Consider the following 22,209-nt stretch of genomic DNA (forward strand, 5'->3'; position numbering starts at 1 on the left):
TTAAAATTTATTCAATAAAAGCAATAAAAATAATTTCATATAAAATATTTAACAAAGTAACATATGTATATACATATACAAAAGTAGACAATATAAGGATGGGTCGGGTTGGGCCGGGCTTGGGCTTTTAAGACAAATCCCAAGCCCATTCCATTTTATGTGCGGGTTTGAGCGGGTCCGAACCGGGTAGGACTAATTCTGAAATACACATGTCCAAGTCCAACCCATGAGAGGTGGGCTTGGGCAAGTCGGGCATGCCAGTGGGTTCATGAACAGGTCTACTTTTAGCATAAAGTAAGGACCTGATTGACTATTTGAAGAGGTTGGGGAACCAATTAATTTCTAAGGTATAGTATAGGGGCTCAATTGGATCTTATACCAAAAAAATAAAAAATTATCCACCATCAAAAAAATTTGCACGATTTTATTTATTTATTTGTTTAATTGATTTTCATGTATGATTGTATGTATCAATCATTTTTATGGATTTATTATGGAGAGAGTATTTTTTAAAAATGTGGACAATCATTTATTATAGAAAGAGAAATATGTCTTTAGGTAACCTGTTATAGCAGGTCATCTATTCAAAATATAATAGTCCCCATAGATAGAGACTCACAATTGAGAACTCTTCCATATATTTATATATATATAAAGTTAAAGTAAGATTAAATTAGGATTTAATTTATTAAATCTTAACTAAATCAAATTTGAAAGGGAAGATAACTAATTTTAATTAGATTAAAATTTACTTCCTCCCCTCGTTAACCAATAGGCCTGTAGACATTGGAGTCAGAGGACCTGTGATGAAAACTTACAAAAGACAGACAAAGAAAATAACGACTGAATCATTCACGTAAAAACAAAAAACACCTAGAACCGATGGTCGAAAAAAAGCTTGACAAACAATCGGTGTCCTGGAGCCGAACAACATCGGATGGCTGAGAGGCACCAAACAGAATCGACGATGCATGCCCGAGTGAACGGGCCCATTAGACCCGTCACGGACCCACACGAACAGGCCCATCGGACCCAGCACAGGCCCATGCAAACGGGCCAGTTAGACTTGATACGGTTTCGTGCGAACGACCCCATTAGACCCAGCACGGGTCCGTGTGAACGGGCTCATAGCTCCCAGCTGGACGCAAGATAGAACTGACTTGCACCCAAGTTGGGCACAAGCCAGGGATGCTAGCCTAGGGGACTGGGTTTTCTGACAAACGGGGACCGTTTCTTACAGATTTTTTCGTCAGAAAATTCAAAATATTCCAAAAAAATAGAAAAAAGAAAAAACACCAAAACACACAAAAATTAATCCCAATATTAATTTTAGTCATTTTTAGTCTGTTCTTAACCGAATTTGCAACTATAGAGGTAAAGCTTCTGAGGAAAATAGCTTGTGTCTACGCTTTAGCTTATTTTTACACATTCTTAATTATTTTTATTTAATTATCTATTTTTCTATTATATTTTAGTTAGATCTAACTTGTTTTAAGAAATCCCACATCTTTCTTCTTCATCATAAACGTTTACGTCTCTTACAATGAGCCATTATGCGTTTTAGCTAGCTCGGGAGACAATGTTTACAAAATAAATGCATTTTCCCGGATCCCATTACATGAACTATGATCCAATATGGTCGAAAGGGTATTTTTAGACTAGATTTGGAGCATTTTGGTAATTAGGGAGGTTTGTTAGATGATTTCACTATGCCATTTTTCCTTTCACATGACACAAGCTACATGACAGACATTTGTTTTCGTGCCGTCTGAATATTTTTCGTGACAGTATTTTAATTGTATGTCATCTGAAGGCGAAATAAAAAATGCGCTCGACTCTCAGATGACATTACGATTACAAAATCCTGTCATCCAAAGAAAACGCGTGTTTTCGTTAAATTTGATGCGCTCAACAGATGACAACTCTAATAAATGAATGTCATTGTATGCCGAAAATAAAAAAGCGGCAAATGAAATTTCACTTACGCGGCCATACCAAATTTTAGGTGCTCTATCGTTTGACTGAAATTTCAGCTGATATATAAACCCTCTCTCTAATCCCAAACCCTAGTTTAGTTTACGCAAGCTTCATCCCTCTCATTCCTCTCTATCTCCATGGTTGATTTGAATATGCAATCACTGGGTGAGCTCGAAACATGGTACTGGTAAGCCATATTTTCAAACCTATGGTTGAAAGGTTTAGATCTCGCTTAGCTACACTGATTTTATTGTATTCAGATTCACTACTGAAAAGCTTGGGCCTTTATCTTTTTTAACCTAGGGCAATAGAGTGCCTGATGCTGAAGATGGTATGAACTCATCTGATTCCTTTTTATTTGAACATAATATTTGCATGGATAGTAAGAATGCTTCAGTACATGGGAAGGCTGACTGAAGAGATTGTCAATCGGTTCATGCCTTTAGCATATGGGAAGATTTCTTTAACTTAATGAACATATATTAATGTTATGTTGATTTGAACTGATTGGTCATGCCTTTAGAAGTGATTGAGTATGTTTGATGTACTGTTTAGGAACCTAGAACTTATTGATTTAGGAAACTAGGCTAATTTAGCATATATATTGTTATGTGGGTTTGAACTGGACGATTACATATATGTATGATGTTGTGGGTGATGATGAAATGATTGGTATGAACTGATTGGTTAGATATAACTGTTTAGGAAGCTAGGACTCATAGAGTTTATGTATGAATGAGCATTAAGCATGTGGCTGATTAGGCATACTCTAAAGCTTTGAATGTTCATTGTGATTGACAATACTCTTACATCTATGAGTTATACTGCTAGAAGTGATTGAGTATGTGTATGAAACATGTTTATGTTTGATGTTCTATTTAGGAAGCTAGACTAATTGAGTATGTGTACGAATGTTCATTTGGGCATGTAGCTGATTAGTTACATGTATGATGTTGTTGTGATTGGCCATACTCTTATGCTATGAATGTTCATTGAGTAAAATAATGTTCATGCCTACAACATATGGTTTGTGAAGCATAGTCATATCATACACTTCATCACCATACTCTTTTTTTATTTGAACATGAGCTATGCTGATAAGTAAGGAATAAGTTGTCTTGAATAAGTAAGGAATAGACATGCACGAATAAGTTGTCTACTTGTTATAGCATGTTCACTTAAATATACATATGTCTACTTGAATAAGTTGTCTACTTGTTATAACATGTTAGACATACTCTTAAAGATGAAAATGTTAACTCAACTGACTCCTTTTTATTTGAACATGAGTTATGCTAATAAGTAAGGATTCTGAATGCAATTCGTTTATAATATACCTTAATCATGCATCAAGTATTAAAGGAACATTGTAAAAGGGTCATTGAGCATGTATGAAGCATATATTAAAGGGTAAATTTAGGCTAATTTCATGTACTGATATGGCTTGCAAATGATAAGATATATTTTGATTAGATAGAATATACATATACATATGAACTGAATAACAAACTCTACGTAAAGGGTTATGTATGTGCATTGGCCATACTCTTACTATGTTCCTTTCCACTCGGTTTGATATCGTAACAACAACATTAAACATGGTGATAGGTTTATGATGCATTCAGCACAAAAAGAGTCTTTTGTGGTGTCCTCATCATAAACCTTATTACCAAGTTCAGAGTACAACGAGTACAAGCCAAGTGGAAGGAGCATTATAAAAGGGTCAGTTTAGTCTACTTGCACATACATACGAACTGAATAGCAAAGTGATGAGAGTCGAATTACCAAAAATAAATACCTACTCTTGGAATTAGAAAACTGTAGTAAATGTGGAGTAGGGTCCAATCCACAGAGACTGGTTGAATTAAAACTTTGTAGAATGAACAATGAAAAGTAAATTAGGGGGGTTTGGTTTGTAGATTTCTGTGAATAAAATTAACTAGAAGTAATTAAACAAGGAAAACAATTCAACAGCAAGCAATGATATAAATAACTTAATATGAGGCGATTCCAGCTATAGGTTAAATTCATCAAGTCTTGAATTTAACTAATTGATCATCAATCATACATAAAGATATGTTTCAGCCATTCAAATAAATTAGCTAGTTATTAAAAAGCATTAATAACCAAATCTCTTCTTACAGTTTAGATAATCAGGAAACGTTCACTAATTATCTCTAATCAATCAAACAGTTCTAAACAAGCTTTAGAATTTAATTTAATTGAAAGCATTAAAGTACAAAAGAGATGCTAACTCTACTCAACAATCACACAAGCGGGATTATTTATAGCATATCAATCATCAATTCATAACATAAATTAAAAGCTTGTCCACAATTAATTATGTTATTGGCTACTTGTATAAGATGATTTAAACGATTACGTATTTAAACACCTAATTAGCAAACAATTACAAGTAAATAATCAAATCAATGATTCAATCATGCAATAGGAATAGAAACAGAATAGAGATTGATTACTTGAAATAGATGAAAAAGATGAAGTACAGAATGATCTCACAATTCCATTGTTCAAGACTTAAATCCTCTAGCTAGAAATTGGAATCTAGTTCATCATGGAAGAGAGAATACACAAGAAAGATGAAGAAGCTTGAAGGAGAATCAATGTTTCTGGGAGCAAAAAAGTCGATGATCAAAAAGAGAGCGATCCCTCATTCTCTGTTTGTCTTTTAAAACGTCTCTTCCCACTTTTCCCACTCTTCCCACCTTTCCATCTTCCACGTTTTTCTCTCAGGAGAAAACTAAATAACTACCTATAAAAATCTAATAATAAAATCCTATATTTAATTAAACCTCTACTAGGATTCTATATTATAAAATCCTAATAGAATTAAATCCTATAATAATGTCTTAACATATTTAAAACTAATAATAAAAATTACAAAGAGTAAAAATCTTAAAATAGAAGTCTTCTAAGCAAAACCCAACTTCCAAATTCGTACTGGTCCTTACCCATAGGCACGGGTTAGGACGAATCAGCTTTTTAGTGTATAATTTCCTTCTTCAACATGGCCTAAGCCATGGGCATGCCTTAGGACTTGACTGCTTTCTCTGGTTTCATTTTAGGCTCTATAGAATCAGCATTTTAATCCTCAATTTGAATTGTATCTCCAAAAACACCTATAAAACACAAAACAAGGTAAACAAACACTAATAAAGTAAAACTAGCACTAAACTAAAGAGAATTAAGATATAAAGATGTACATAAATATGGACACATCACAAAGCTCTACATTATATTACAAAAGGGGGGATGAGTGTTGTCTTTCGATTGTAATTGACGGTCCAAAGTTCCTTAACTATTTTGACTAGTGAAATAAAATTTGGAATTGGAATGAGAACCACATTTGGAGCTCACATTGTCTTTCGATTCTCCTTTCACTTAGTCAAGATAGTTTAGGAGATTTGAACACCCTCATACTCAGCACAAACAGAGTCCCTTGTGGTGACAACATCATAACCCTCATTACCAAGTTTAGAGTACAATGAGTACAACCCAAGTGGAAGGAGCATTAAAGGGTCAGTTTAGTCTACTTGCACAGACATACGAACCGAATAGCAAAGCTCTACGTTATATTACAAAAGGGGGGATGACTGCTGCCTTTCGGTTGGAATTAAAGGTCCAAATCTCCTTAACTATTTTGAGTAGAGAAAGGAAATTTGGAATTGGAATGAGAACCACATTTGGAGCTCACATTGCCTTTCGATTCTCCTTTCTCTCACTTAAGATAGTTTAGGAGATTTGGACACCCTCAAATCCACTTTGCATACTCCTCAGTCCATATCCGGGCGAGCCCCTCATACTCTTCCCTGTTGATGCGGTATTGCTCAGCAACTGCTTCTTGCCCAGGATGTGACTCCTCACTGTGGGGATGTAGAAGTAGATCATATAGGTGCCACAGACACTACAAAATGCATAGAATAATTAGATAAAAAATATGATGTTGTATGTTTATCAAATGAAGTAGATAAATGCACTAGTGGAAAAATGACCATTTGCATCGGCCCTTACAAAGCGCGATGCAAAAGGTTCATTTGCATCGACCCTTTATTTGGGGCAGATGCAAAAGGTTCGTTTGCATCAGCCTTTTATTTGGGACCGATGCAAAAGGTTCATTTGCATCGGCCCTTATTAAGGACCGATGCAAATGAACGTATTATTTGCATCGGTCCTTTTAAAAGGGCTGATGCAAATAGTAATTGAACTATTATTTGGATGATTTGCATCGGACCCTTAAATAGGAGCGATGCAAATAACTGTATTATTTGCATCGACCTTTATAAGAGACCGATGCAATTAGTGTTAGTATAAATTTTAAAAATTTAATAAATTAGAAAGAGGGTATTTTGTAATTAATTGGGGTGAATTTATAAATAATAGAAAGTTAAGTATAAATTTGGATTTTATTTTAGGGTGACTTTCTCATTTGCACCGCCTCCATCTCCCTCTTCTCCTTCTCACAAGACCAAACCCAACCTTCCATGGCTGGGCTTTCCACCGCCGGAATCTCACATAGGGTTACTTTGTTTTTTTCCTCTTCTACTTCACTCGACTTCTGCTCAAAGTAATACTCCACAGAAACCGCCCAGGCCGTCTCTGTGGATTGCCTTGGTTGTTTCCGTCCTTCTTCTTTCGTTTCGATCTCTTTCTGTAATCTGAGGTATTCATCGATCTATCTTTCTTTTCTCTTATCTTTTGTTTATGGTTTTATGCTCTAATATCTTTTTTGTAATCTGTGAGCTTCGCTTGATCTGCTTCTCAACGTTACCTTTTTTAACTGAGAATTCTATTCGCTAGCTATCGAAAGTGAGATCTAGATTTTCAGTATAACATATGTTGCTATTTATTGTTGAATTACCGGTTTCTTGGTTGGATCCTATGGTTTTAGATTATTGTTGTTTTTGGTTGAGGAACTAGAAGCAGCGGTGCCTTAGAAGAGTTATTAGATGCATATGTTTGTTTTTCATATGAGGTTTTGTTCCTTCTTTCTTTTTTATTCTGATGGAGATTTTCCTGATTTTGTGTTTTGCAGGTTAACTATTCAATGGAATTCCTCAGAAAAAACTTGGGTATGTGCTAATTGAATTCTGAATCTGCTGGCTACGATGTTATGATTCTTAATTCTCTTGAATTTTTAAATGGACTTATCTCCTAATTGTAAGCATCCAAGGTTTTTCTGTGGAAGAAATTTGAATTCTGTAACATATCAATGTGCTGCTTTGGTTTTCATTTTGCTGTGTGTTACATTCTCTGGTTATTGTCGAATCAACAAGAACAATTTTAATTTGATTTATACCCGTTCTTTCACATTGGATTCCGGTTTCGAAATTAGGAAGTTCTTAGAGGTTCCTCAGATAGTTTGGGGACTCAATAATCAAAAGATAGCTTTTGCAAGAGGTTGTTTAACCGCTAGAATGATGAATAGAACTCTTTTAATGCCTAGCTTAAGTGCTTCATTATTTTACAAAGAAATGGATAAACTTGAGCTTATTTGGTTTGACAAGGTTTTTTTAATTCGAGAGGGTTAATTCTCTCTGTAATGAGTTGTGCAATTGGGAAGATATTCTGATGTTAGGAATCAACTGGGAAGAATTTTCCACCACTTCTTTCTTATCTTGTTCTTTTACTCAACTGGTGCTTTCTTACTTTTCACTTTTTGGAATTGATTTGATTTTCTAGTGTTTGAATTGTATGCTTCTTGTTATTTCAATTTGGATCAGTATTATCTTTTTCCATCTTTTAGTTGTACTGATTGATCATGCTTTTGTTGTAACCCAATAGGGGAATTTCTTGGAATTCTGTTGATTATCTTTTGGTTAATTTGAAATTGTGTTGACTGTAGTCAATAAAGAGACTGTAAATTGTTTGTTTATGCTTACCATGTTAGTAAATGCAATTCCTTGCCTATGTTTAACTAAACTATTGCAGATTTTGAATTCTGTAACATATCAATTTGCTGCTTTGGTTTTCATTTTGATGTGTGTTACATTCTCTAGTTATGGTGGAATCAACAAGAACAATTTTGATTGGATTTATACCCGTTCTTTCACATTGGATTCCGGTTTCGAAATTACGAAGTTCTTAGAGGTTCCTCAGATTGTTTGGGGACTCAATAATCAAAAGATAGCTTTTGCAAGAGCTTATTTAACCGCTAGAATGTTGAATAGAACTCTGTTAATGCCTAGTTTAAGTGCTTCATTATTTTACAAAGAAATGGATAAACTTGAGCTTATTTTGTTGGTTTTACAAAATAAGTATATATTTAATTTTTTTCCATTATATAAATATTTTTATAGTCTCATTCTTTTGCACAATAATACGTGTAGCTGTTGTAGCTTAACTGTATTTATTAATTTGTTAGATTAGGTGGTTCGCGAGCACTGTGCTGAGATGTTAGGATGAAAGTAGCTGTAGATGCTGCTCAAGTACTTTCATTCCTTAATGATTTTGACCGTCAAATTATATACTGCTGCTATTTTAAGGCTTCTAATGTATTATTAGATTCGAAATTCCATGCAAACTATTTGGTATATTTTCAAGCTACCCAATTATACATATGTATATGAAAATTCTCCATTCAATCCAAATTATTTATTTTTTATTTTTTTAAATGACATTTGCATCGGCGGTTTAAAAGGGCCGATGCAAATGAGACTGCATTTGCATCGGCCCTTTAAAAAATGTGATGCAAACACATTTTCATCGAGGGCTTTTGCATCGGCTAATGGCCGATGCAAATGGCCCTAAATGGCCGATGCAAACGTCCATTTTTCCATTAGTGATGGCTGCATTATACCATGGCAATGGATAAGTGATGTGTATTAAGGATACGGGGAAGACGAATCAACGCTTGAGGAGTCACGTTAGGATGATATATCCTATTCCAGAAGCGAAACTGAGAATAAGAGGAGAGATTTATTAGTGTATGTTTCATGTAGGTGATTATATCTTACTGATCGGAGTTAATATTACTCTTACAGGACTGTTTGGGAAATCCGGAGGGTAGCTGATTCTGATTTCAAATACACCCGTTTCATATGGGGTGTATTGGGGGCCTTTGATTCTGATCGACCATTTGAAGAAGTTACCATTGAGAGGACCTGTACGTTATCATCCAAGAAGAATCATTAGAAATACACAAAAGAAACCAGGAAGAGTTACAGAACAACTATGGATTGACATACGTACCATCGATGGCCAGAAGCCACACTGGGTTCTCCATGTATAATTTCTCCAAGTCAGCAATTATCTCTTGTGGAGTTTCAACAAGGGGATCCATTGTTACAGCGTAAGTTTTCTGGTTGTTGAAGGTATGGATTCTGAACGCGTATGATGCATATATTTATAGTGATATGATTGTGGTAAGTGAAGGGCCGTGAAAGGGGAATGGTCTGTAATTACTGAGTTTAGGGTTGTGTGTAATATTAATGACCTGCTTTGGCTTTTTCATATACCAAGACCTTTGGGATTATAGGCCTAATTACTACTCTAAGATATGGATTGACGTTATGGAAGATATTGGTTATTTTTTTTGTGTTTTAATTCAGAAATGTATTGGTTATTCAAGATATGGATTGACGTTATAGGTACAAATATAAACATATTATGAATATTGGTCTCTAATAAAATTAAAACCATTGATATACAGAATTTCATGTTCATATTTTAGTATGTTTCAGTATTCAGGTAAAAAGCAGAAATTCAAACGAATAAGAAGGCAAAAAGTGACATTTTAATTTTTAAAAATGTCATCTAAACAGCAATAAAAAGACATTAAAATAAACGTATCTGTCATCTGAAAAAAAATCCTTTGACAAGATTGATTAAGACCTATGCCATCTAAACAGGCTATAACGATAGAAATTATTATACGAATTGTCATCTCAAATTCAATATGACAATTTCCCACAAGCTAACCTGACGGTTTTAATTATTAGAATGCCATGTGATGACATTAAAGGTGACGACAGTAATAAATAAGCTGCATTGTAACAAAGGTAAGATGACATTAAGAAAATAGGCTAATGTCATGTGTGATGACGAAACATGACAGAACCTGACCGTCATCTGAAGGTGCAATAGACGGCAGCGAGCCTCGTGATAGATTTATATCTCGCGGGATGACGGTTTTTAACCGTCATCTGAAGAGGGTTTTGGCGTAGTGTTTAATAGGTTTCTGTTACTAATGGGGATTTAGTGACGGATCAGATTTGCCAAAATGCCTTTTAATTAATAAAATTTAAACTTAAAAGAATACATGATTAGACTATTTAGTGCCTCGTAGTGTTAAGTAGGAAGCCGGTGGTTTACCTGGCGATAATGGGGTGCCTAGCCAGTTTTCTTAGTGAAAATGCCAACCTTCCCATATCGTACCCAATTTTCCAAACTCAACAGGTCTCTCGCAAGAAACCCGGTTACTTTGTCCCGTTTAAACCGGGTGGCGACTCTAATAATCTCCAAACTGCAGTCCTGCCGAGTTGTTTGATTCCCACATTGAATTCGTTTAAATAACACAAGGTCGAACAATGGTTTCATGCCTTCGGGTCTTTCGGACGAGGCTTGAAACATACAGTGGCGACTCTGCTGGGGAAGTTGAGAAATTGATTAAAAAAACACTTAATAAGCACTAATGGGGACGAAATATGTTATTCTTTTTCGTATCACATAGTACACTCATAATACGAACCTTTTGGGTAATTTTTGCAAAACTTCTATCGGGGTCTATTCGTCACTCGAAAGAAGCTAGCGCAAGTTCCCCTTTGTGATCAAGTGCCAAGCTATCTCATTCTATTCGATAAGGATAGTTTGGGCTTTGTTACGAGGTCCCTCCGCTCTAAGCCCTTAGGATTACCTGTTACAATAATTTTGGTATGATATATGTGTGATTCGTTTTCCCTTTATGATATGTATCAATCTCAATATGGTTAACAAAAATGAATGGACCCGTTAATATGCTCATTGATATGGTATATATACCACCCTAAACTATTAAACCAAGTCAAACTAAAAATACATGATCGTGTTATAGGAATAAAACTATGCTTTTGCCTAGTAGTTCGATCACTCCGACTATAACCAAAATGCATGCTTTCAGTACGTATGATCCAACCTATGAACATTTAGTTGAGTTGCTTTTGATAATAAGGGTGGCTATAGCCCGTTTCTAATGAACATAAAATGGATGTCACTATACACATTCTCTAACCGTCTGAGGATAAGATGAATCATGTCAAAGAGAAGTGAGGTTCGTTTCTACTAAAAATGACCTAAGTCATAAACTAAAAGCCTCGTTAAGACCATCCGTCTTTTTAATATGAATCAAGTGAAACGGGTGTAGATTTCAGGCCTGGCCCGGAACACTCGAGGGAATGAAATCGTTGACCATGATGATGTTATCGAAGCAAATTCGATGTGAGATAAGGAGAGTCGCCACCCGGTTTAAACGAGAAAAAGTAATTGGATCCCTTGCGGGAGACCGGTTGCATTCAGAAAATTGGATACGATATGAGAAGGCTAGCTCCACTTCTTTGTTATATTTATAGGTTGTCTGCCTGCAGAGGCCTCCGATCGGTTACCTAGTCCCCGATCGACGACCTATACACCCGATCGACAACCTAACCATCGATCAATTTCTAACTTTTCATATTCTGAATATGAATTTGATGGGGCACTTATTTAAATTAATGCATTTAATCAAATTAAATCGCATTGAATACAATCATCCTATTACGTTAACATCAATTTTGCATTTACTCAAATGCATTAATTACATTAAAATGTCTTAAATTCAATTTTATGTGTATCTTTTGACATACATAGTTCTTTTAATTGTTTGACTATTTTTTAAAGTTTTTGGATGTTTCCCTTTTATGTGGCTGCATTTATGAATATCTAAAGACAAAATGACTGTTATGATTCATCATACTATTTGTAGAAGTTTGATAAGAAGAGTGGTATACTTAACTACTACGAGAACATATATGACTTTTTGTTTCAACATGCTGAGCCAATATTTATCGAGGCCTACTGATGTTCATTTTGAAGCAGCCAAAAGAGTTTTGCAGTATGTTAAAAGTGATCCTGATAAAAGGTTATTTTATTCATCAACATCGGGGATGAAATTGCAAACTTATTTTGATGCGGATTGGGCAACATGTATGGATAGTCGATAGTCTATTTATGGTGTGCACAAACAAATCCGAAAAACCGCGGCGAAAAAAAGGTTAACCAAAACCAGTGGACTAACCTAACATATGGTTTTTAATTTTCAAAATAATGGTTAACCGATTGAATATCAATTAAATATTAAAAAAATATAAAAATAAATTTATTTATATATATAATTACATATTATCCAACTATACTAATTAGTAATTAGTTACCTTCTTAGTTACACTTATCTTTTTTTTTGGTAGGATAGGAAAAGAAAAAACAAACAACCAAAAGCCGCTTAACCCGGGATCAGTCTAGGAAAACTGACCCCCACCACATCCTCCAAGATCATAGATGAAATGAAGACCGGAGGAGAAGAAAAGATAGAGAGACCTAACATTCTTGAATGCCCTTCCACCATAAGACGGTCCGCACCACGATTTTGCTCCCTATAAATATGAGCAAAGCTAAGAAAATCAAAGGAGGAGCCAATCCTTCTAATGCCTTTGATTAAATTTTGGCTATTTAGGCAAATAGCATTGTTCTTAGATATCATTTTAACCGCTTCAAGGTTATCCGACTCTACAAGAAGCTTCTTCACCCCCAGATTTTTTGCTAGCTTCAGGCCAGAAAAATCCCCCAAAGCTCTGCAGAAAAAGACGAACCTATTCCCAAATTCTGAGAGAAACTAGAGACCCAACTGCCACCATCATCTCTCAAAACCCCTCCTGCGGCAATTCTCCCGTCCATTAGACAAGATCCATCAGTGTTAAGCTTAACGACACCTTCGCTCGGCCTACACCAGCTTAAAAGATGGACCTCCTTCCTCTGAATAGCCCTAGCCAATGGGTCCTCAACATAGCTATCAACCAAGGTGCTAATCTTTTTGGAAAAGAAATCTAAGACATTAGGCAAAACCACCGTTTCTCCTCCAAAAATCTCCTCATTTCTCCATCTCCAAATCTGATGGCAAACCACCACAAATAAAAGAACACCCTGATTCAACTCAGCCAGAAGTTTCTCATTAATCTCATCCACAAACCAATCATTCTCAGAGTGGGCTAAAAAAGAAGAAAGCACATTTATAGGGAGAACTCTCCTCCAAACCTCCACTACAAGAAATTGGTTTTATAACGACCAAATTTAACGACCGTACTTGTGATACCCTCGTTATAAATGCTTTTCTACGAGAATAAAAAACTACTCTCATTAAAAATTACAATATTAACCATAAAGAAAAATCCGATCGTTATTATTAAACCACCCTCCAAAATATCTTTTAATATCAATAAATCAAATAATTTTTTTGTTCAATTTTCTTATAATTTCCCTCTCATATTCATTCATATTTTTTCATTCCACGTTTGAGCGCCATCTTCCCCCAATTTTTTTGGTTTCTCCCGATAATTCATCTTTTTTCATTCATTTCTTTATCTTTCCCCCCAATTCTGTTCGCTTCTCCCAATTTTCACTAGACGTGGTAATGGTGGAGCTGGAGGGTCCTTCCGAGGAATATTTTCCCATTGATGACTGGGTCGTGGTACTTGAGATAAGTCCCGTGATAAAAACCGTCAAGCAGCTTAATAGGGTTCTTCTTCTCAAAGCTCACAAGGCCATCGATTGTTTTGCCTCCATTGCCTCTGCTATCAAGCGTCTTTTTCTCTGCTATCGGTGTTACTTTTAGGGTTCGAGATAGTGGCGTATTTCAAGGGTTGGCATTTTGCTGCTCCCCATCTCCAATTGCAGTACCTATTGGCTACACCGTTTGGATTTAAGGATATTTTCGATTCCTTGTATTCCAGGTGGGTCTTAATTCGCGTGGAGTGTCTCGCTGCTCCTGTATATTTCCTTATCCAGATTTTGTATAGGCTTCTTCTCTTCTTGGGCTGCTTCTAGATCCGAATTAAGAAGATAAAACAAATTCCCAAACAAGACACGATCTTGAATCCGATGAAGATGGCTTCTTTCTTTAGCTTATTGTCCAGATCCTCATGTGCAACGAGAAAGGTGTAAATTACATTCTAACTTTGAGTTATTTATTTTCAATTGAAAGTTGAAGTTCTTAGTTATCTATAGTCAAATGGAATTTAATGTGAGACTTTCATATTTTAAATATCTTTTTAGGTTTATCAGCAATCAATTACTGCCATTTCCAATTAGGACTGTGCCTAAATTGAAAATTTTGAGTAAAGTTCTAGATGATTCTGATGATCTAACCGCTGAATTGTTGATTAAAGAAAGGGTGAATATATGGCAGCAACAGGGTGCCCACATTGTTTTATAGGCATCGTGTGATAACAGAGGGGTATAAAGCTGGTAATATCAAGTCTGCTAGGTTATATCAAAGACTATGAATTTGTTGCTATTTTTTATGCTAACTTCCAGCCCATGCCTGAAATTCTGAAAAAGACAGTCCCCGCTTTAAGGTATTTGAATTTAGTCTTGTTGTCATTATCCAAATTTTATTTTCTCATACTGAATAAGAAAATTGAATTTGAGCGCTTAGTGGATTAAATTTCAAGTGTTGGATTTCAATTTGGCATTTCTTTATTTTGGAATCATAGGATAATGAAGAATTGGAGTTAGTTCAAGCAAGATGGTCTTTTGTAAACAAAGATGAGAACTTGTTAACGAGGTTGCAGAATATTAACTTAGCATTTCATTTCAAAGTAGAGCTGCAAGTTAATAGTATTTTCCTCAACTTCTTTAGATTCAATGGGAAGGCTGTTGTTTGGAGGATAAAGGCTCTTGAGGACTCCAGCTGGTGGCTGGAGAGGACTGATGTTGAGAACATGGATATTTCTGTCCGTGCTCATCTTCATGGCTGGAAATTCATCTTCCTAACTGATGTTGAGGTATAATGCTTCTTAATCCATTCAATGAATGCATGAGAGTGAATATCTCATTGATTGTTGTAAATGTTTATTTACATAAGATTAATAGCGGTTGCTTTTTATGTGTAGTGCCAGTGTGAATTGCCTGAATCATACAAGCATATAGAAAGCGACAACACATGTGGCATTCTGAACCCATCCTTATTTTACTAATCTTTATATGCATCTAAAATTTATTGTCAATTTGCATGAAGAATTTCATTTCACTCAACCATCCTCATTGATAAACTATCCAAAACCTCTGTTCAAGTTCATCAAGAATAATGCATTTTTTCAGCTTTTGGGGTCTGATTTCTCTTTCACATTATTTTGCCCTCAAAAGAGTTCCACAAGACAAGACTAATAATATTCTTAAGAAGGATGCTTTACCTCATCCTTTTACCTCTTGGATTGAGGTTTTTTGACATGAAAGATAGCAAAACTACAGAACTTTCTAAATCTGCACTTCTAGATATTTTACAGAAGTTATCGGTCCACAATTATCAAGAATCATAACATAAACTACCGCCTAGAACTTATAATATGATGGACTACTGTAGAGTTTACAAGTGGGCATGATTTAAGTGTGTCATAAAGAGGACTATACGTGTTTGAGATATTAACTGCCTTGCTGGCAGAGGTTCTGAAAGTTAAGACCCATAGATAGAAAGATATATAAGATGGTTCTAGCTTATAAACAACTCTAACAGAGGCATTTGGATTTAACCTATATTATAAGGTATCAGTTTTTACTTATATGTTACTTATAAGCTATTAGCTCTGTACAGGACTTCAACCATATTCTTTTCGGGAGTAGAGCTTAAAAAACATAGATTCCAAAGCACACTTGTAATGAAGAAAGGATCAGTTCCTACTGCCAGTTTCAGTATCACTCAGGTAATTCAGGTTTTCACTTTACATTACATGTTAAGCCGATAAAAGTTAAACAAACATGTCTGCTTATATAAGTGTTTCTCAACTTTCTCTCACTAACATAGGACTTCTGAACATCAATTTTATGACCCTATATGCCTAACTTTTTTTTTTTTGTCTATTTTTATTGTTGCCAAGGTTGGACCTCTTGCTGCATATTATCATGTAACTCTGCATCACACCTTACAGGTAAGCTTTTGGACACATTGCTACTACTATTAAAAAACATGTTAAATTTATCTATAGCACATTGGCCTCATGATTCAGAAAATTGAGTATTTAAATCTATAATGAGATGAGCTTACCTAATGGCATCATCAGACTTGAACCAAAGGGAGGACATGACCATCTCTCAACCCACGTCTTTTTTTATTATTATAACTCTAACACAATTTCAATATACATTTTAAGTCATATGTGCTCTGTTTCGGGAAAAAAAATTAAATATTGGCTCTCAAAGTAGCTTCTTGCTTTAGTTCTTTTCAGTGAGAGAACATTATTTTTAGTTATGAATTCCGTTTAGCTATAAACAGCCACTTCGAGCACAATTAGTTAAGAGCTTCTACTAGTACTAGTCTTCAAAAAACACTGATCTGATTCGGTGAATCTTTTTTCAGTAACATGCTTCACTAGCAGAACCAGTGGAGAGCTTCCACTAGCCTTCACATTACACAAATCTAGTTGTCAGTTGTATTTCGTAATTATTAACCAAATTACACCAAATAATTAACACTAATCACTACATGAACAACTTCAAAGATCATATCAGTCTTATGTTTCATTGTAATTCTTAGCTAAAATATTATTTATAGAAAAGGGATTGATATATTTCATTTGGGATACTTTAAGTAATTAAAGTTACAAGGTTTTGGACATTTGATATATCATGTAATTAAAATTGATGATTGAAAGATGTCTAATATACTAAGCTCTCAATGGTTTTCCAAGTCACTGAAACTCTGTCAATACCAATTGTATTGTGTTCTGCAAATTGCTTAATTCGGTGCCATGTAATTTTTTGTATGATTTACTGTGCTTTGTATTGCGACTTCATGTGTTGCACTCAAATTTATTTCTCATACACTTTTATCTCTCTTTGTTTCTTGTCAAAATAATGCACAGATTTTTGGCCTGTTTGTAATAATATACAGATTTTTGGCCAATTCTTGTCACATGTATCTAGTCTTGGCCTTTTTGTTTCTTGTATGATTATATATAATCATCACAAAGAAACTCATCCAAAACAATATGAATATTTAACCATTAATAATTAGTTTGTACATATACAATTCTTGTTCTAATTGTTTTATGTTTGCATCTGTAACAGTGAAAGAAAACGGAAATTGTTCTGCTCAGCTGGATTGTGCTTATGAGATGAGCTTTGAAATAATTTTGTTGAAGTAGCTTTACAGACGTCATGAAGATTTATTATGCCTTCGATTTTATATCATGTTATGTACGAACAAGTTGAATTCTTTTGTTATTGTAAAAAGAACACGAACCAATATTTCGATTTAGAGCTATGTACTTTTGTTCTCAAATTTGTTAAAAATACAAATTGGTTTATATTTTATTAAATTTATTATATATATGTTTCAATTATTGATTTTTTTTTATTGTATTGAATATTTAAATAATTTTTAGTGTCAGTACATTCGTGAAATAACGATCGGATTATAATTGTAAATATCATTTCTAATGATGGTACCATATGGAAATAACAATCGTCCATTCACTCATTAAAATGTAATAGTAATGATGGTGATTTATGGAAATAACGATCGTTTATTCCCTCATTAAAATGTCATAATAACGACGATAAATTATGTAAATAATGATCGTTTATTCACTCCTTAAAATGTCTTAATAACGACAGTGAAATTAGTTAATAATGACGACCAATACTGTCTTAATTATTGAGTAGCAACGACTGGCTAGGTGCGGTCATTGTTCAGTTTTAACGACGGGACACCATATACCGTCGCTAGTACCTTTAACCTCAAAGGTTTTAACGAGGGTGGACGACGGTATATACGGTCGTTATAAGTTAATAACGACGGTATTTATATAATTAACGACAGGATTAACTCTCGTTATAGACCAAATTTCTTGTAGTGCTCTTTACTTTTCTCACAGTCTCTGAGAGCATGGCATAAAGTCTCTTCATTACCTCTGCATCTGTCACAAGCTCCAGACTCCACCAAATTCCTCATTTTCCTATCCGAATTAGTAAGCAGCCTATTTTTAACCCCTAGCCACAGGAAACTTCTAATACGGTACGACACTTTTAAGGCCCAAATCGTCTTCCACACCCCTAGGGGGCGAGGTATCCAACTCCTGATAGAATGCCTGAAAAGCTGATTTACAAGAATAGGCCCCGTTGTTCGTCAAAGACCAACAGTAACTATCATTGTCTTCAATTTTACTACTAATCTGAACTCCTCTAATTCTATGGAGCGATTCCAGACTGAGGTAGGAATCAAATTTTGACCAAATCCACTCACCCTCAGAATCCACCACATCTGCAATCCTCCAGTTCTGAATTTCCAAAGGCGGCAAAGATTCACAAACTTCCAATAAAGGCTTTTTCCCACATTTCCCACATTCCAGAAACTGATGCATCTACCATTTCCCACATTCCACCCAATCCCTGAACAAAACTCAGCAAAACGCGCACTAATGTCTTTCCAAAGAAAGAAACAATTAACCACTCTATCCTTAGGTCCCCCAAAAACCTTATCCTTTTGATATTTCCCTCATAAAAGTTGAACCCAAAGAGCTGAAGGACGCTGCTACATTCGCCACATGAGTTTCATTAATAAGACTTTATTATTATCTATGGCTTTCCTAATGCCCAGGCATCCCATATCCTTAGGTTGACAAACCTCATTCCAAGGAACGAGGTGGATCTTCCTCCCTTCCTCAGCTTCTCCCCATAGGAACCTACGATTAATTTTATCAAGGTCTTTGAGAACAGGCTCAGGAAGATGACAAGCCTGCATAATGTGATTGGGAGTCGCACAATTGACAGATTGAATCAATGTAATTCGGCCAGTAATAGAGAGTCTTAGCTTTCCAAGTGGCACACTTCTTATTAGCTTTATCCAAAATATCTTTAAAAGACACTTTCGACACTCTCTCACTATGGATGGGAATACCCAGATACTTCCCAAGAGAGCAAGTCAAAGGAATTCCAGACAGATCACTCATCCTTTTACAGGTTCTCTGGTTCATATTCTTAGAGCACATCATCCTGGACTTCTGGACATTGAGCTTCTGACCAGAGGCAGAACAGAAACAATCAAGAATATCCATAATGATACTTAACTGCTCCTCATTACCTTCCAGAAAGATAAGCACATCATCTGCAAAGAACAAATGAGTAACCTAGGGACAGAACTTATTGATGGCCACCGGGTGGAATTTCCCATTATCAACAGCATCTTGGATCAGGTGAGACAACTTTTCCATTGCAATAACAAATAAGAAAGGGCTCATTGGGTCCCCTTGACGGATACCCCGGCCAGGAGAAAATTCCTCCGACATATCTCCATTGATCAAAACTTGAAAAACAGGAGAAGAGATAAAAACCTTTATTAACCTTCTCCAATTGTGCGGGATCCTTGCTCTCTCCAGACTCTCCATAAGAAAACTCTAGTTAATGCGATCATAGGCTTTCTCCAGATCCAACTTAAGAGCCACAATACCTCTCTTCCCCTTTTTGATCTTCATAGTGTGGACCATTTCTTGGGCAATCACCACATTATCCATCATTTGTCTACCAGGCACAAAGCTTCCCTGATTCTGACTAATGATCTCAGGAAGAATGCAACGGATTCTATTTGCCACAATCTTTGTAATAGTCTTATAGAGAACATTACCAAGACTAATAGGCCTCATATGTAAGAAAGAAGAAGGCTTCTCAACTTTAGGAATCAAAACAAGAAGGGTTCTGTTTACCAGCCCAATATCTTGAGAGCCATTAAAAACACCTTTGATGAAGTTGTAAATGCCTTCCTTCACAACCTCCCAGTGTTTATGGTAAAAACCAGCAGGCAGACCATCAACCCCAGGAGCTTTAGAAGCCCCAATACTAAAAATGGCTTGATCAATTTCTTTCAGGGAAATAGGGTGGAAGGCTTCCAGAATTCTATCCTCTCCTACCATAGGAAAGGAAGCAACAGTTTGAGCCTTATCCAAATCAACATGTTCCTCTTTAAAAAGGTCCTTATAGAAGTCCAGGGCCAAGTGCCGAATATCTTCGTCCTCATAAACCCAATCACCATTAGAGTTTTTAATAGCATCAATCCTATTACTCTGTCTTCTAATGACGGTAGAGAGATGAAAATACCTGGTATTCTGATCCTCATCCTTGATCCAGGCTTTCCTAGACTTTTGAAACCAAAGAAGTTCTTCCTGTCGAAGCACAGCTTCCAACTCCTTCTGAAGGGTTCTGAGAAGACCATCCAAACTGTGATCGAACCTAACCTCCAACCTACGATGAATGCCCTTACACTTATCTAATTAACTAGTTATCAATATATATGTTGATTATCTTAAGAAAGAGAGACCACATACCAATTAAAATGTAAGTTGAATATAAAATATTATTATGATAAATAAATATAAATACTTTTTATGTATACAATTCATCCACAAATTATTTTTTCATTTCTTTGTTTTGAATCATATTTTTACTTAGTTTATTGTTTTTAGTTTCTTCCGCCGCCTTTTCACCATCTTCACTTTCCAATCCATAGTCCACACAGACATAATGCACATAGACACAATACACACACATCTCTACCACCGTCGTTAATCTCTTCAACTCGTCATTTATCGGCTGTCCTATTCACAATAAAAATTAGAATTCTTTATTTTTATTTTTATTTACTAATGGTTAGAAACCGAAATAAAAGGTTAACAAACTGAAATAATTATTCAAACAATTGATTAACCAAATTTAGTGAACTAGTGTATGGTTGATGTTTTAAAAAACCCCGATCAAATGGTTAACTGATCAAATTAAGCTTAATGGACTAGTTAACCAACCACGTGCACTCCTAGTTATCGTTTCACGATCATCTACAAAAGCTGTGTACATATCCATGGCTTTTGTTAGAGCTGAAGTTCAATGGCTAGTATGCATTTTAGGGTTCCAGTTATTGCATCAACAACTTGTTCTACTTTTTTTTTTATGACAATTTGTCTGCCATTTATTTAACAAGAAAATTTACTTTACACGAAAGAATGAAACAAATTGAGATCGATTGTCATTTTGTAAGAGAAAAGTTGACAAAAGGCCTCATTTATCCACTACCTATTCTACTACAAATCAAATTGCAGATCTCTTTACAAAAAGCTCTACTTATAAAGTTTTTTTAGTCAATAATTGACAAGCTTGTTGTACTCACTATTTATACTATAACTTGGGTTTAACATAGGGGTGTTCAACAGTCAGCTCAGTCTGAAAACCAAACTGAATCAAATCGAAATAACTAAATACCGAATAACACATAAAATAATATTAACAAACCAAACTGAATAGTTCAGTTTGGTTCAGTTTCATCATTTAATTTTTGGTAAATAATTTCATCATTTATTAAAAATTCATGGCCATAAACTAAAAAAATCCATGGTCCTAGACTCCTAGTCCGCAATGTACAATATTAGATTACTGTTTTTTATTATAGATCACTGTTATGATTACTAAACACTTAATATTCCTCTAAAAAATTAATATTAGATTAGTGAAAGTACAATAATTTGGCAATCTACCGTACAGTAATTTATCAAAATGCACTCTCAAAGTAAGTATTGAAAATAAACAAAATAACATTATAACCTCAAAATTAAAAAATATATCAAATATCTTTATAAAATGTCATGTTCCTGGCTCATTTCGGTCAGTTCGGTTATTTTATTACAAAAACCGAACCGACTGATATTATCAATATATTTCAAAATTTAAGATCGAAACCGAACCTAATACACCGAAAACTCGAAATTCATTGGTTTTGTGAGTTATTTCAATCAGGTTCAATTTTTTAACACCCCTAAAATAACATAAATATTAAAGGGTATTTTAGTCTTTCTAATTAGTCAAGAGTATTGTTGTCCTCTATATTTATATATAAAGAATCTTCAGCCTCTTTGTTTTTAGGGTTAACTCTTTGCTTTCTCCTTTCCTTCTTCTTAAGCCTCTTTCCCTTCTACTTCCTCTGTAATTTCATCTTCTTCATTGTAACTCCAT

General features: G+C 35.0%; 2 long non-coding RNA genes and 1 pseudogene across 2 annotated transcripts; all 3 read left to right on the plus strand.

Moving 5' to 3' along the window:
• Positions 1-6,425: 6,425 nt before the first annotated feature.
• Positions 6,426-9,559, plus strand: LOC136233178 (uncharacterized). The gene is made up of 3 exons (XR_010690724.1): positions 6,426-6,658; positions 7,031-7,067; positions 8,979-9,559. It is a non-coding gene; the product is annotated as an uncharacterized lncRNA (long non-coding RNA).
• Positions 9,560-13,537: 3,978 nt separating this feature from the next.
• On the plus strand, positions 13,538-15,268 carry LOC136233739 (probable xyloglucan glycosyltransferase 12; annotated as a pseudogene).
• Positions 15,269-15,834: 566 nt separating this feature from the next.
• Positions 15,835-17,471, plus strand: LOC136232384 (uncharacterized). The gene is made up of 3 exons (XR_010690479.1): positions 15,835-15,920; positions 16,095-16,145; positions 17,284-17,471. It is a non-coding gene; the product is annotated as an uncharacterized lncRNA (long non-coding RNA).
• Positions 17,472-22,209: the final 4,738 nt, after the last annotated feature.

This window comes from Euphorbia lathyris, chromosome 6 (assembly GCF_963576675.1).
Source record: "Euphorbia lathyris chromosome 6, ddEupLath1.1, whole genome shotgun sequence".
Lineage (NCBI taxonomy): Eukaryota > Viridiplantae > Streptophyta > Magnoliopsida > Malpighiales > Euphorbiaceae > Euphorbia > Euphorbia lathyris.